The following is a 15,955-nucleotide window of genomic DNA, read 5'->3' on the forward strand; positions in this document are numbered from 1 at the left end:
TTTCTTACGCATTACGGTTCGAACACTCGAACACCTATACGGATTCCCCTGCACAGTGGCAGATATGTAAATACGGGGTTTCCGTACCATTTCTTGCGCATTACGGTTCGAACACTCGAACACCTATACGGATTGTCCTGCACAGTGGCAGATATGTAAATACGGGGTTTCTGTACCATTTCTTGCGCATTACGGTTCGAACACTCGAACACCTATACGGATTCTCCTGCACAGTGGCAGATATGTAAATACGGGGTTTACATACCATTTCTTGCGCATTACGGTTCGAACACTCGAACACCTATACGGATTCTCCTACACAGTGGCAGATATGTAAATACGGGGTTTTCGTACCATTTCTTGCGCATTACGGTTCTAACACTCGAACACCTATACGGATTCTCCTGCACAGTGGTAGATATGTAAATACGGGGTTTCCGTACCATTTCTTGCGCATTACAGTTCGAACACTCGAACACCAATACGGATTCTCCTACACAGTGGCAGATATGTAAATACGGGGTTTACATACCATTTCTTGCGCATTACGGTTCGAACACTCGAACACCTATACGGATTCTCCTGCACAGTGGCAGATATGTAAATACGGTGTTTCCGTACCATTTCTTGCGCATTACGGTTCGAACACTCGAACACCTATACGGATTCTCCTGCACAGTGGCAGATATGTAAATACGGGGTTTACATACCATTTCTTGCGCATTACGGTTCGAACACTCGAACACCTATACGGATTCTCCTGCACAGTGGCAGATATGTAAATACGGGGTTTCGGGACCATTTCTTGGACATTACGGTTCGAAGACTCGAACACCTATACGGATTCTCCTGCACAGTGGCAGATATGTAAATACGGGGTTTCGGGACCATTTCTTGCGCATTACGGTTCGAAGACTCGAACACCTATATGGATTCTCCTGTACAGTGGCAGATATGTCAATACGAGGTTTCCGTACCATTTCTTGCGCATTACGGTTCGAACACTCGAACACCTATACGGATTCTCCTGCACAGTGGCAGATATGTAAATACGGGGTTTACATACCATTTCTTGCGCATTACGGTTCGAACACTCGAACACCTATACGGATTCTCCTGCACAGTGGCAGATATGTAAATACGGGGTTTCTGTACCATTTCTTGCACATTACGGTTCGAACACTCGAACACCTATACGGATTCTCCTGCACAGTGGCAGATATGTAAATACGGGGTTTACATACCATTTCTTGCGCATTACGGTTCGAACACTCGAACACCTATACGGATTCCCCTGCACAGTGGCAGATATGTAAATACGGGGTTTCCGTACCATTTCTTGCGCATTACGGTTCGAACACTCGAACACCTATACGGATTGTCCTGCACAGTGGCAGATATGTAAATACGGGGTTTCCGTACCATTTCTTACGCATTACGGTTCGAACACTCGAACACCTATACGGATTCTCCTGCACAGTGGCAGATATGTAAATACGGGGTTTACATACCATTTCTTGCGCATTACAGTTCGAACACACGAACACCTATACGGATTCTCCTGCACGGTGGCAGATTTGTAAATACGGGGTTTACATGGCATTTCTTGCGCATTACGGATCGAACACTCGAACACCTATACGGATTCTCCTGCATAGTGGCAGATATGTAAATACGGGGTTTCCGTACCATTTCTTGCGCATTACGGTTCGAACACTCGAACACCTATACGGATTCTCCTACACAGTGGCAGATATGTAAATACGGGGTTTACATACCATTTCTTACGCATTACGGTTCGAACACTCGAACACCTATACGGATTCTCCTGCACAGTGGCAGATATGTAAATACGGGGTTTCGGGACCATTTCTTGCACATTACGGTTCGAACACTCGAACACCTATATGGATTCTCCTGCACAGTGGCAGATATGTAAATACGGGGTTTACATACCATTTCTTACGCATTACGGTTCGAACACTCGAACACCTATACGGATTCCCCTGCACAGTGGCAGATATGTAAATACGGGGTTTCCGTACCATTTCTTGCGCATTACGGTTCGAACACTCGAACACCTATACGGATTGTCCTGCACAGTGGCAGATATGTAAATACGGGGTTTCTGTACCATTTCTTGCGCATTACGGTTCGAACACTCGAACACCTATACGGATTCTCCTGCACAGTGGCAGATATGTAAATACGGGGTTTACATACCATTTCTTGCGCATTACGGTTCGAACACTCGAACACCTATACGGATTCTCCTGCACAGTGGCAGATATGTAAATACGGGGTTTTCGTACCATTTCTTGCGCATTACGGTTCTAACACTCGAACACCTATACGGATTCTCCTGCACAGTGGCAGATATGTAAATACGGGGTTTCCGTACCATTTCTTGCGCATTACGGTTCGAACACTCGAACACCAATACGGATTCTCCTACACAGTGGCAGATATGTAAATACGGGGTTTACATACCATTTCTTGCGCATTACGGTTCGAACACTCGAACACCTATACGGATTCTCCTGCACAGTGGCAGATATGTAAATACGGTGTTTCCGTACCATTTCTTGCGCATTACGGTTCGAACACTCGAACACCTATACGGATTCTCCTGCACAGTGGCAGATATGTAAATACGGGGTTTACATACCATTTCTTGCGCATTACGGTTCGAACACTCGAACACCTATACGGATTCTCCTGCACAGTGGCAGATATGTAAATACGGGGTTTCGGGACCATTTCTTGGACATTACGGTTCGAAGACTCGAACACCTATATGGATTCTCCTGCACAGTGGCAGATATGTAAATACGGGGTTTACATACCATTTCTTACGCATTACGGTTCGAACACTCGAACACCTATACGGATTCCCCTGCACAGTGGCAGATATGTAAATACGGGGTTTCCGTACCATTTCTTGCGCATTACGGTTCGAACACTCGAACACCTATACGGATTGTCCTGCACAGTGGCAGATATGTAAATACGGGGTTTCTGTACCATTTCTTGCGCATTACGGTTCGAACACTCGAACACCTATACGGATTCTCCTGCACAGTGGCAGATATGTAAATACGGGGTTTACATACCATTTCTTGCGCATTACAGTTCGAACACACGAACACCTATACGGATTCTCCTGCACGGTGGCAGATTTGTAAATACGGGGTTTACATGCCATTTCTTGCGCATTACGGATCGAACACTCGAACACCTATACGGATTCTCCTGCATAGTGGCAGATATGTAAATACGGGGTTTCCGTACCATTTCTTGCGCATTACGGTTCGAACACTCGAACACCTATACGGATTCTCCTACACAGTGGCAGATATGTAAATACGGGGTTTACATACCATTTCTTACGCATTACGGTTCGAACACTCGAACACCTATACGGATTCTCCTGCACAGTGGCAGATATGTAAATACGGGGTTTCGGGACCATTTCTTGCACATTACGGTTCGAACACTCGAACACCTATATGGATTCTCCTGCACAGTGGCAGATATGTAAATACGGGGTTTACATACCATTTCTTACGCATTACGGTTCGAACACTCGAACACCTATACGGATTCCCCTGCACAGTGGCAGATATGTAAATACGGGGTTTCCGTACCATTTCTTGCGCATTACGGTTCGAACACTCGAACACCTATACGGATTGTCCTGCACAGTGGCAGATATGTAAATACGGGGTTTCTGTACCATTTCTTGCGCATTACGGTTCGAACACTCGAACACCTATACGGATTCTCCTGCACAGTGGCAGATATGTAAATACGGGGTTTACATACCATTTCTTGCGCATTACGGTTCGAACACTCGAACACCTATACGGATTCTCCTGCACAGTGGCAGATATGTAAATACGGGGTTTTCGTACCATTTCTTGCGCATTACGGTTCTAACACTCGAACACCTATACGGATTCTCCTGCACAGTGGCAGATATGTAAATACGGGGTTTCCGTACCATTTCTTGCGCATTACGGTTCGAACACTCGAACACCAATACGGATTCTCCTACACAGTGGCAGATATGTAAATACGGGGTTTACATACCATTTCTTGCGCATTACGGTTCGAACACTCGAACACCTATACGGATTCTCCTGCACAGTGGCAGATATGTAAATACGGTGTTTCCGTACCATTTCTTGCGCATTACGGTTCGAACACTCGAACACCTATACGGATTCTCCTACACAGTGGCAGATATGTAAATACGGGGTTTACATACCATTTCTTGCGCATTACGGTTCGAACACTCGAACACCTATACGGATTCTCCTGCACAGTGGCAGATATGTAAATACGGGGTTTCGGGACCATTTCTTGGACATTACGGTTCGAAGACTCGAACACCTATATGGATTCTCCTGCACAGTGGCAGATATGTAAATACGGGGTTTACATACCATTTCTTACGCATTACGGTTCGAACACTCGAACACCTATACGGATTCCCCTGCACAGTGGCAGATATGTAAATACGGGGTTTCCGTACCATTTCTTGCGCATTACGGTTCGAACACTCGAACACCTATACGGATTGTCCTGCACAGTGGCAGATATGTAAATACGGGGTTTCCGTACCATTTCTTGCGCATTACGGTTCGAACACTCGAACACCTATACGGATTCTCCTGCACAGTGGCAGATATGTAAATACGGGGTTTACATACCATTTCTTGCGCATTACGGTTCGAACACTCGAACACCTATACGGATTCCCCTGCACAGTGGCAGATATGTAAATACGGGGTTTCCGTACCATTTCTTGCGCATTACGGTTCGAACACTCGAACACCTATACGGATTGTCCTGCACAGTGGCAGATATGTAAATACGGGGTTTCCGTACCATTTCTTACGCATTACGGTTCGAACACTCGAACACCTATACGGATTCTCCTGCACAGTGGCAGATATGTAAATACGGGGTTTACATACCATTTCTTGCGCATTACAGTTCGAACACACGAACACCTATACGGATTCTCCTGCACGGTGGCAGATTTGTAAATACGGGGTTTACATGCCATTTCTTGCGCATTACGGATCGAACACTCGAACACCTATACGGATTCTCCTGCATAGTGGCAGATATGTAAATACGGGGTTTCCGTACCATTTCTTGCGCATTACGGTTCGAACACTCGAACACCTATACGGATTCTCCTACACAGTGGCAGATATGTAAATACGGGGTTTACATACCATTTCTTACGCATTACGGTTCGAACACTCGAACACCTATACGGATTCTCCTGCACAGTGGCAGATATGTAAATACGGGGTTTCGGGACCATTTCTTGCACATTACGGTTCGAACACTCGAACACCTATATGGATTCTCCTGCACAGTGGCAGATATGTAAATACGGGGTTTACATACCATTTCTTACGCATTACGGTTCGAACACTCGAACACCTATACGGATTCCCCTGCACAGTGGCAGATATGTAAATACGGGGTTTCCGTACCATTTCTTGCGCATTACGGTTCGAACACTCGAACACCTATACGGATTGTCCTGCACAGTGGCAGATATGTAAATACGGGGTTTTCGTACCATTTCTTGCGCATTACGGTTCTAACACTCGAACACCTATACGGATTCTCCTGCACAGTGGCAGATATGTAAATACGGGGTTTCCGTACCATTTCTTGCGCATTACGGTTCGAACACTCGAACACCAATACGGATTCTCCTACACAGTGGCAGATATGTAAATACGGGGTTTACATACCATTTCTTGCGCATTACGGTTCGAACACTCGAACACCTATACGGATTCTCCTGCACAGTGGCAGATATGTAAATACGGTGTTTCCGTACCATTTCTTGCGCATTACGGTTCGAACACTCGAACACCTATACGGATTCTCCTACACAGTGGCAGATATGTAAATACGGGGTTTACATACCATTTCTTGCGCATTACGGTTCGAACACTCGAACACCTATACGGATTCTCCTGCACAGTGGCAGATATGTAAATACGGGGTTTCGGGACCATTTCTTGGACATTACGGTTCGAAGACTCGAACACCTATATGGATTCTCCTGCACAGTGGCAGATATGTAAATACGGGGTTTACATACCATTTCTTACGCATTACGGTTCGAACACTCGAACACCTATACGGATTCCCCTGCACAGTGGCAGATATGTAAATACGGGGTTTCCGTACCATTTCTTGCGCATTACGGTTCGAACACTCGAACACCTATACGGATTGTCCTGCACAGTGGCAGATATGTAAATACGGGGTTTCTGTACCATTTCTTGCGCATTACGGTTCGAACACTCGAACACCTATACGGATTCTCCTGCACAGTGGCAGATATGTAAATACGGGGTTTACATACCATTTCTTGCGCATTACAGTTCGAACACACGAACACCTATACGGATTCTCCTGCACGGTGGCAGATTTGTAAATACGGGGTTTACATGCCATTTCTTGCGCATTACGGATCGAACACTCGAACACCTATACGGATTCTCCTGCATAGTGGCAGATATGTAAATACGGGGTTTCCGTACCATTTCTTGCGCATTACGGTTCGAACACTCGAACACCTATACGGATTCTCCTACACAGTGGCAGATATGTAAATACGGGGTTTACATACCATTTCTTACGCATTACGGTTCGAACACTCGAACACCTATACGGATTCTCCTGCACAGTGGCAGATATGTAAATACGGGGTTTCGGGACCATTTCTTGCACATTACGGTTCGAACACTCGAACACCTATATGGATTCTCCTGCACAGTGGCAGATATGTAAATACGGGGTTTACATACCATTTCTTACGCATTACGGTTCGAACACTCGAACACCTATACGGATTCCCCTGCACAGTGGCAGATATGTAAATACGGGGTTTCCGTACCATTTCTTGCGCATTACGGTTCGAACACTCGAACACCTATACGGATTGTCCTGCACAGTGGCAGATATGTAAATACGGGGTTTCTGTACCATTTCTTGCGCATTACGGTTCGAACACTCGAACACCTATACGGATTCTCCTGTACAGTGGCAGATATGTAAATACGGGGTTTACATACCATTTCTTGCGCATTACGGTTCGAACACTCGAACACCTATACGGATTCTCCTGCACAGTGGCAGATATGTAAATACGGGGTTTTCGTACCATTTCTTGCGCATTACGGTTCTAACACTCGAACACCTATACGGATTCTCCTGCACAGTGGCAGATATGTAAATACGGGGTTTCCGTACCATTTCTGGCGCATTACGGTTCGAACACTCGAACACCAATACGGATTCTCCTACACAGTGGCAGATATGTAAATACGGGGTTTACATACCATTTCTTGCGCATTACGGTTCGAACACTCGAACACCTATACGGATTCTCCTGCACAGTGGCAGATATGTAAATACGGTGTTTCCGTACCATTTCTTGCGCATTACGGTTCGAACACTCGAACACCTATACGGATTCTCCTGCACAGTGGCAGATATGTAAATACGGGGTTTACATACCATTTCTTGTGCATTACGGTTCGAACACTCGAACACCTATACGGATTCTCCTGCACAGTGGCAGATATGTAAATACGGGGTTTCGGGACCATTTCTTGGACATTACGGTTCGAAGACTCGAACACCTATATGGATTCTCCTGCACAGTGGCAGATATGTAAATACGGGGTTTACATACCATTTCTTACGCATTACGGTTCGAACACTCGAACACCTATACGGATTCCCCTGCACAGTGGCAGATATGTAAATACGGGGTTTCCGTACCATTTCTTGCGCATTACGGTTCGAACACTCGAACACCTATACGGATTGTCCTGCACAGTGGCAGATATGTAAATACGGGGTTTCTGTACCATTTCTTGCGCATTACGGTTCGAACACTCGAACACCTATACGGATTCTCCTGCACAGTGGCAGATATGTAAATACGGGGTTTACATACCATTTCTTGCGCATTACGGTTCGAACACTCGAACACCTATACGGATTCCCCTGCACAGTGGCAGATATGTAAATACGGGGTTTCCGTACCATTTCTTGCGCATTACGGTTCGAACACTCGAACACCTATACGGATTGTCCTGCACAGTGGCAGATATGTAAATACGGGGTTTCCGTACCATTTCTTACGCATTACGGTTCGAACAGTCGAACACCTATACGGATTCTCCTGCACAGTGGCAGATATGTAAATACGGGGTTTACATACCATTTCTTGCGCATTACAGTTCGAACACACGAACACCTATACGGATTCTCCTGCACGGTGGCAGATTTGTAAATACGGGGTTTACATGCCATTTCTTGCGCATTACGGATCGAACACTCGAACACCTATACGGATTCTCCTGCATAGTGGCAGATATGTAAATACGGGGTTTCCGTACCATTTCTTGCGCATTACGGTTCGAACACTCGAACACCTATACGGATTCTCCTACACAGTGGCAGATATGTAAATACGGGGTTTACATACCATTTCTTACGCATTACGGTTCGAACACTCGAACACCTATACGGATTCTCCTGCACAGTGGCAGATATGTAAATACGGGGTTTCGGGACCATTTCTTGCACATTACGGTTCGAACACTCGAACACCTATATGGATTCTCCTGCACAGTGGCAGATATGTAAATACGGGGTTTACATACCATTTCTTACGCATTACGGTTCGAACACTCGAACACCTATACGGATTCCCCTGCACAGTGGCAGATATGTAAATACGGGGTTTCCGTACCATTTCTTGCGCATTACGGTTCGAACACTCGAACACCTATACGGATTGTCCTGCACAGTGGCAGATATGTAAATACGGGGTTTCTGTACCATTTCTTGCGCATTACGGTTCGAACACTCGAACACCTATACGGATTCTCCTGCACAGTGGCAGATATGTAAATACGGGGTTTACATACCATTTCTTGCGCATTACGGTTCGAACACTCGAACACCTATACGGATTCTCCTGCACAGTGGCAGATATGTAAATACGGGGTTTTCGTACCATTTCTTGCGCATTACGGTTCTAACACTCGAACACCTATACGGATTCTCCTGCACAGTGGCAGATATGTAAATACGGGGTTTCCGTACCATTTCTTGCGCATTACGGTTCGAACACTCGAACACCAATACGGATTCTCCTACACAGTGGCAGATATGTAAATACGGGGTTTACATACCATTTCTTGCGCATTACGGTTCGAACACTCGAACACCTATACGGATTCTCCTGCACAGTGGCAGATATGTAAATACGGTGTTTCCGTACCATTTCTTGCGCATTACGGTTCGAACACTCGAACACCTATACGGATTCTCCTGCACAGTGGCAGATATGTAAATACGGGGTTTACATACCATTTCTTGCGCATTACGGTTCGAACACTCGAACACCTATACGGATTCTCCTGCACAGTGGCAGATATGTAAATACGGGGTTTCGGGACCATTTCTTGGACATTACGGTTCGAAGACTGGAACACCTATATGGATTCTCTTGCACAGTGGCAGATATGTAAATACGGGGTTTACATACCATTTCTTACGCATTACGGTTCGAACACTCGAACACCTATACGGATTCCCCTGCACAGTGGCAGATATGTAAATACGGGGTTTCCGTACCATTTCTTGCGCATTACGGTTCGAACACTCGAACACCTATACGGATTGTCCTGCACAGTGGCAGATATGTAAATACGGGGTTTCTGTACCATTTCTTGCGCATTACGGTTCGAACACTCGAACACCTATACGGATTCTCCTGCACAGTGGCAGATATGTAAATACGGGGTTTACATACCATTTCTTGCGCATTACAGTTCGAACACACGAACACCTATACGGATTCTCCTGCACGGTGGCAGATTTGTAAATACGGGGTTTACATGCCATTTCTTGCGCATTACGGATCGAACACTCGAACACCTATACGGATTCTCCTGCATAGTGGCAGATATGTAAATACGGGGTTTCCGTACCATTTCTTGCGCATTACGGTTCGAACACTCGAACACCTATACGGATTCTCCTACACAGTGGCAGATATGTAAATACGGGGTTTACATACCATTTCTTACGCATTACGGTTCGAACACTCGAACACCTATACGGATTCTCCTGCACAGTGGCAGATATGTAAATACGGGGTTTCGGGACCATTTCTTGCACATTACGGTTCGAACACTCGAACACCTATATGGATTCTCCTGCACAGTGGCAGATATGTAAATACGGGGTTTACATACCATTTCTTACGCATTACGGTTCGAACACTCGAACACCTATACGGATTCCCCTGCACAGTGGCAGATATGTAAATACGGGGTTTCCGTACCATTTCTTGCGCATTACGGTTCGAACACTCGAACACCTATACGGATTGTCCTGCACAGTGGCAGATATGTAAATACGGGGTTTCTGTACCATTTCTTGCGCATTACGGTTCGAACACTCGAACACCTATACGGATTCTCCTGCACAGTGGCAGATATGTAAATACGGGGTTTACATACCATTTCTTGCGCATTACGGTTCGAACACTCGAACACCTATACGGATTCTCCTGCACAGTGGCAGATATGTAAATACGGGGTTTTCGTACCATTTCTTGCGCATTACGGTTCTAACACTCGAACACCTATACGGATTCTCCTGCACAGTGGCAGATATGTAAATACGGGGTTTCCGTACCATTTCTTGCGCATTACGGTTCGAACACTCGAACACCAATACGGATTCTCCTACACAGTGGCAGATATGTAAATACGGGGTTTACATACCATTTCTTGCGCATTACGGTTCGAACACTCGAACACCTATACGGATTCTCCTGCACAGTGGCAGATATGTAAATACGGTGTTTCCGTACCATTTCTTGCGCATTACGGTTCGAACACTCGAACACCTATACGGATTCTCCTGCACAGTGGCAGATATGTAAATACGGGGTTTACATACCATTTCTTGCGCATTACGGTTCGAACACTCGAACACCTATACGGATTCTCCTGCACAGTGGCAGATATGTAAATACGGGGTTTCGGGACCATTTCTTGGACATTACGGTTCGAAGACTCGAACACCTATATGGATTCTCCTGCACAGTGGCAGATATGTAAATACGGGGTTTACATACCATTTCTTACGCATTACGGTTCGAACACTCGAACACCTATACGGATTCCCCTGCACAGTGGCAGATATGTAAATACGGGGTTTCCGTACCATTTCTTGCGCATTACGGTTCGAACACTCGAACACCTATACGGATTGTCCTGCACAGTGGCAGATATGTAAATACGGGGTTTCTGTACCATTTCTTGCGCATTACGGTTCGAACACTCGAACACCTATACGGATTCTCCTGCACAGTGGCAGATATGTAAATACGGGGTTTACATACCATTTCTTGCGCATTACGGTTCGAACACTCGAACACCTATACGGATTCCCCTGCACAGTGGCAGATATGTAAATACGGGGTTTCCGTACCATTTCTTGCGCATTACGGTTCGAACACTCGAACACCTATACGGATTGTCCTGCACAGTGGCAGATATGTAAATACGGGGTTTCCGTACCATTTCTTACGCATTACGGTTCGAACACTCGAACACCTATACGGATTCTCCTGCACAGTGGCAGATATGTAAATACGGGGTTTACATACCATTTCTTGCGCATTACAGTTCGAACACACGAACACCTATACGGATTCTCCTGCACGGTGGCAGATTTGTAAATACGGGGTTTACATGCCATTTCTTGCGCATTACGGATCGAACACTCGAACACCTATACGGATTCTCCTGCATAGTGGCAGATATGTAAATACGGGGTTTCCGTACCATTTCTTGCGCATTACGGTTCGAACACTCGAACACCTATACGGATTCTCCTACACAGTGGCAGATATGTAAATACGGGGTTTACATACCATTTCTTACGCATTACGGTTCGAACACTCGAACACCTATACGGATTCTCCTGCACAGTGGCAGATATGTAAATACGGGGTTTCGGGACCATTTCTTGCACATTACGGTTCGAACACTCGAACACCTATATGGATTCTCCTGCACAGTGGCAGATATGTAAATACGGGGTTTACATACCATTTCTTACGCATTACGGTTCGAACACTCGAACACCTATACGGATTCCCCTGCACAGTGGCAGATATGTAAATACGGGGTTTCCGTACCATTTCTTGCGCATTACGGTTCGAACACTCGAACACCTATACGGATTGTCCTGCACAGTGGCAGATATGTAAATACGGGGTTTCTGTACCATTTCTTGCGCATTACGGTTCGAACACTCGAACACCTATACGGATTCTCCTGCACAGTGGCAGATATGTAAATACGGGGTTTACATACCATTTCTTGCGCATTACGGTTCGAACACTCGAACACCTATACGGATTCTCCTGCACAGTGGCAGATATGTAAATACGGGGTTTTCGTACCATTTCTTGCGCATTACGGTTCTAACACTCGAACACCTATACGGATTCTCCTGCACAGTGGCAGATATGTAAATACGGGGTTTCCGTACCATTTCTTGCGCATTACGGTTCGAACACTCGAACACCAATACGGATTCTCCTACACAGTGGCAGATATGTAAATACGGGGTTTACATACCATTTCTTGCGCATTACGGTTCGAACACTCGAACACCAATACGGATTCTCCTGCACAGTGGCAGATATGTAAATACGGTGTTTCCGTACCATTTCTTGCGCATTACGGTTCGAACACTCGAACACCTATACGGATTCTCCTGCACAGTGGCAGATATGTAAATACGGGGTTTACATACCATTTCTTGCGCATTACGGTTCGAACACTCGAACACCTATACGGATTCTCCTGCACAGTGGCAGATATATAAATACGGGGTTTCGGGACCATTTCTTGGACATTACGGTTCGAAGACTCGAACACCTATATGGATTCTCCTGCACAGTGGCAGATATGTAAATACGGGGTTTACATACCATTTCTTACGCATTACGGTTCGAACACTCGAACACCTATACGGATTCCCCTGCACAGTGGCAGATATGTAAATACGGGGTTTCCGTACCATTTCTTGCGCATTACGGTTCGAACACTCGAACACCTATACGGATTGTCCTGCACAGTGGCAGATATGTAAATACGGGGTTTCTGTACCATTTCTTGCGCATTACGGTTCGAACACTCGAACACCTATACGGATTCTCCTGCACAGTGGCAGATATGTAAATACGGGGTTTACATACCATTTCTTGCGCATTACGGTTCGAACACTCGAACACCTATACGGATTCTCCTACACAGTGGCAGATATGTAAATACGGGGTTTTCGTACCATTTCTTGCGCATTACGGTTCTAACACTCGAACACCTATACGGATTCTCCTGCACAGTGGCAGATATGTAAATACGGGGTTTCCGTACCATTTCTTGCGCATTACAGTTCGAACACTCGAACACCAATACGGATTCTCCTACACAGTGGCAGATATGTAAATACGGGGTTTACATACCATTTCTTGCGCATTACGGTTCGAACACTCGAACACCTATACGGATTCTCCTGCACAGTGGCAGATATGTAAATACGGTGTTTCCGTACCATTTCTTGCGCATTACGGTTCGAACACTCGAACACCTATACGGATTCTCCTGCACAGTGGCAGATATGTAAATACGGGGTTTACATACCATTTCTTGCGCATTACGGTTCGAACACTCGAACACCTATACGGATTCTTCTGCACAGTGGCAGATATGTAAATACGGGGTTTCGGGACCATTTCTTGGACATTACGGTTCGAAGACTCGAACACCTATATGGATTCTCCTGCACAGTGGCAGATATGTAAATACGGGGTTTAGATACCATTTCTTGCGCATTACGGTTCGAACACTCGAACACCTATACGGATTCTCCTGTACAGTGGCAGATATGTCAATACGAGGTTTCCGTACCATTTCTTGCGCATTACGGTTCGAACACTCGAACACCTATACGGATTCTCCTGCACAGTGGCAGATATGTGAATACGGGGTTTACATACCATTTCTTGCGCATTACGGTTCGAACACTCGAACACCTATACGGATTCTCCTGCACAGTGGCAGATATGTAAATACGGGGTTTCGGGACCATTTCTTGCACATTACGGTTCGAAGACTCGAACACCTATATGGATTCTCCTGCACAGTGGCAGATATGTAAATACGGGGTTTAGATACCATTTCTTGCGCATTACGGTTCGAACACTCGAACACCTATACGGATTCTCCTGTACAGTGGCAGATATGTCAATACGAGGTTTCCGTACCATTTCTTGCGCATTACGGTTCGAACACTCGAACACCTATACGGATTCTCCTGCACAGTGGCAGATATGTGAATACGGGGTTTACATACCATTTCTTGCGCATTACGGTTCGAACACTCGAACACCTATACGGATTCTCCTGCACAGTGGCAGATATGTAAATACGGGGTTTCGGGACCATTTCTTGCACATTACGGTTCGAACACTCGAACACCTATATGGATTCTCCTGCACAGTGGCAGATATGTAAATACGGGGTTTCCATACCATTTCTTACGCATTACGGTTGGAACACTCGAACACCTATACGGATTCCCCTGCACAGTGGCAGATATGTAAATACGGGGTTTCCGTACCATTTCTTGCGCATTACGGTTCGAACACTCGAACACCTATACGGATTGTCCTGCACAGTGGCAGATATTTAAATACGGGGTTTCCGTACCATTTCTTGCGCATTACGGTTCGAACACTCGAACACCTATACGGATTCTCCTGCACAGTGGCAGATATGTAAATACGGGGTTTACATACCATTTCTTGCGCATTACGGTTCGAACACTCGAACACCTATACGGATTCTCCTGCACAGTGGCAGATATGTAAATACGGGGTTTCGGGACCATTTCTTGCACATTACGGTTCGAACACTCGAACACCTATATGGATTCTCCTGCACAGTGGCAGATATGTAAATACGGGGTTTACATACCATTTCTTACGCATTACGGTTCGAACACTCGAACACCTATACGGATTCCCCTGCACAGTGGCAGATATGTAAATACGGGGTTTCCGTACCATTTCTTGCGCATTACGGTTCGAACACTCGAACACCTATACGGATTGTCCTGCACAGTGGCAGATATGTAAATACGGGGTTTCCGTACCATTTCTTGCGCATTACGGTTCGAACACTCGAACACCTATACGGATTCTCCTACACAGTGGCAGATATGTAAATACAGGGTTTACATACCATTTCTTGCGCATTATGGTTCGAACACTCGAACACCTATACGGATTCTCCTGCACAGTGGCAGATATGTAAATACGATGTTTCCGTACCATTTCTTGCGCATTACGGTTCGAACACTCGAACACCTATACGGATTCTCCTGCACAGTGGCAGCTATGTAAATACGGGGTTTACATACCATTTCTTGCGCATTACGGTTCGAACACTCGAACACCTTTACGGATTCTCCTGCACAGTGACAGATATGTAAATACGGGGTTTCGGGACCATTTCTTGCACATTATGGTTCGAACACTCGAACACCTATATGGATTCTCCTGCACAGTGGCAGATATGTAAATACGGGGTTTAGATACCATTTCTTTCGCATTACGGTTCGAACACTCGAACACCTATACGGATTCTCCTGCACAGTGGCAGCTATGTAAATACGGGGTTTACATACCATTTCTTGCGCATTACGGTTCGAACACTCGAACACCTTTACGGATTCTCCTGCACAGTGGCAGATATGTAAATACGGGGTTTCGGGACCATTTCTTGCACATTATGGTTCGAAC

This window comes from Camellia sinensis, chromosome 12 (assembly GCF_055761805.1).
Source record: "Camellia sinensis isolate YWXY chromosome 12, ASM5576180v1, whole genome shotgun sequence".
In the NCBI taxonomy this organism is placed as follows: Eukaryota; Viridiplantae; Streptophyta; class Magnoliopsida; order Ericales; family Theaceae; genus Camellia; species Camellia sinensis.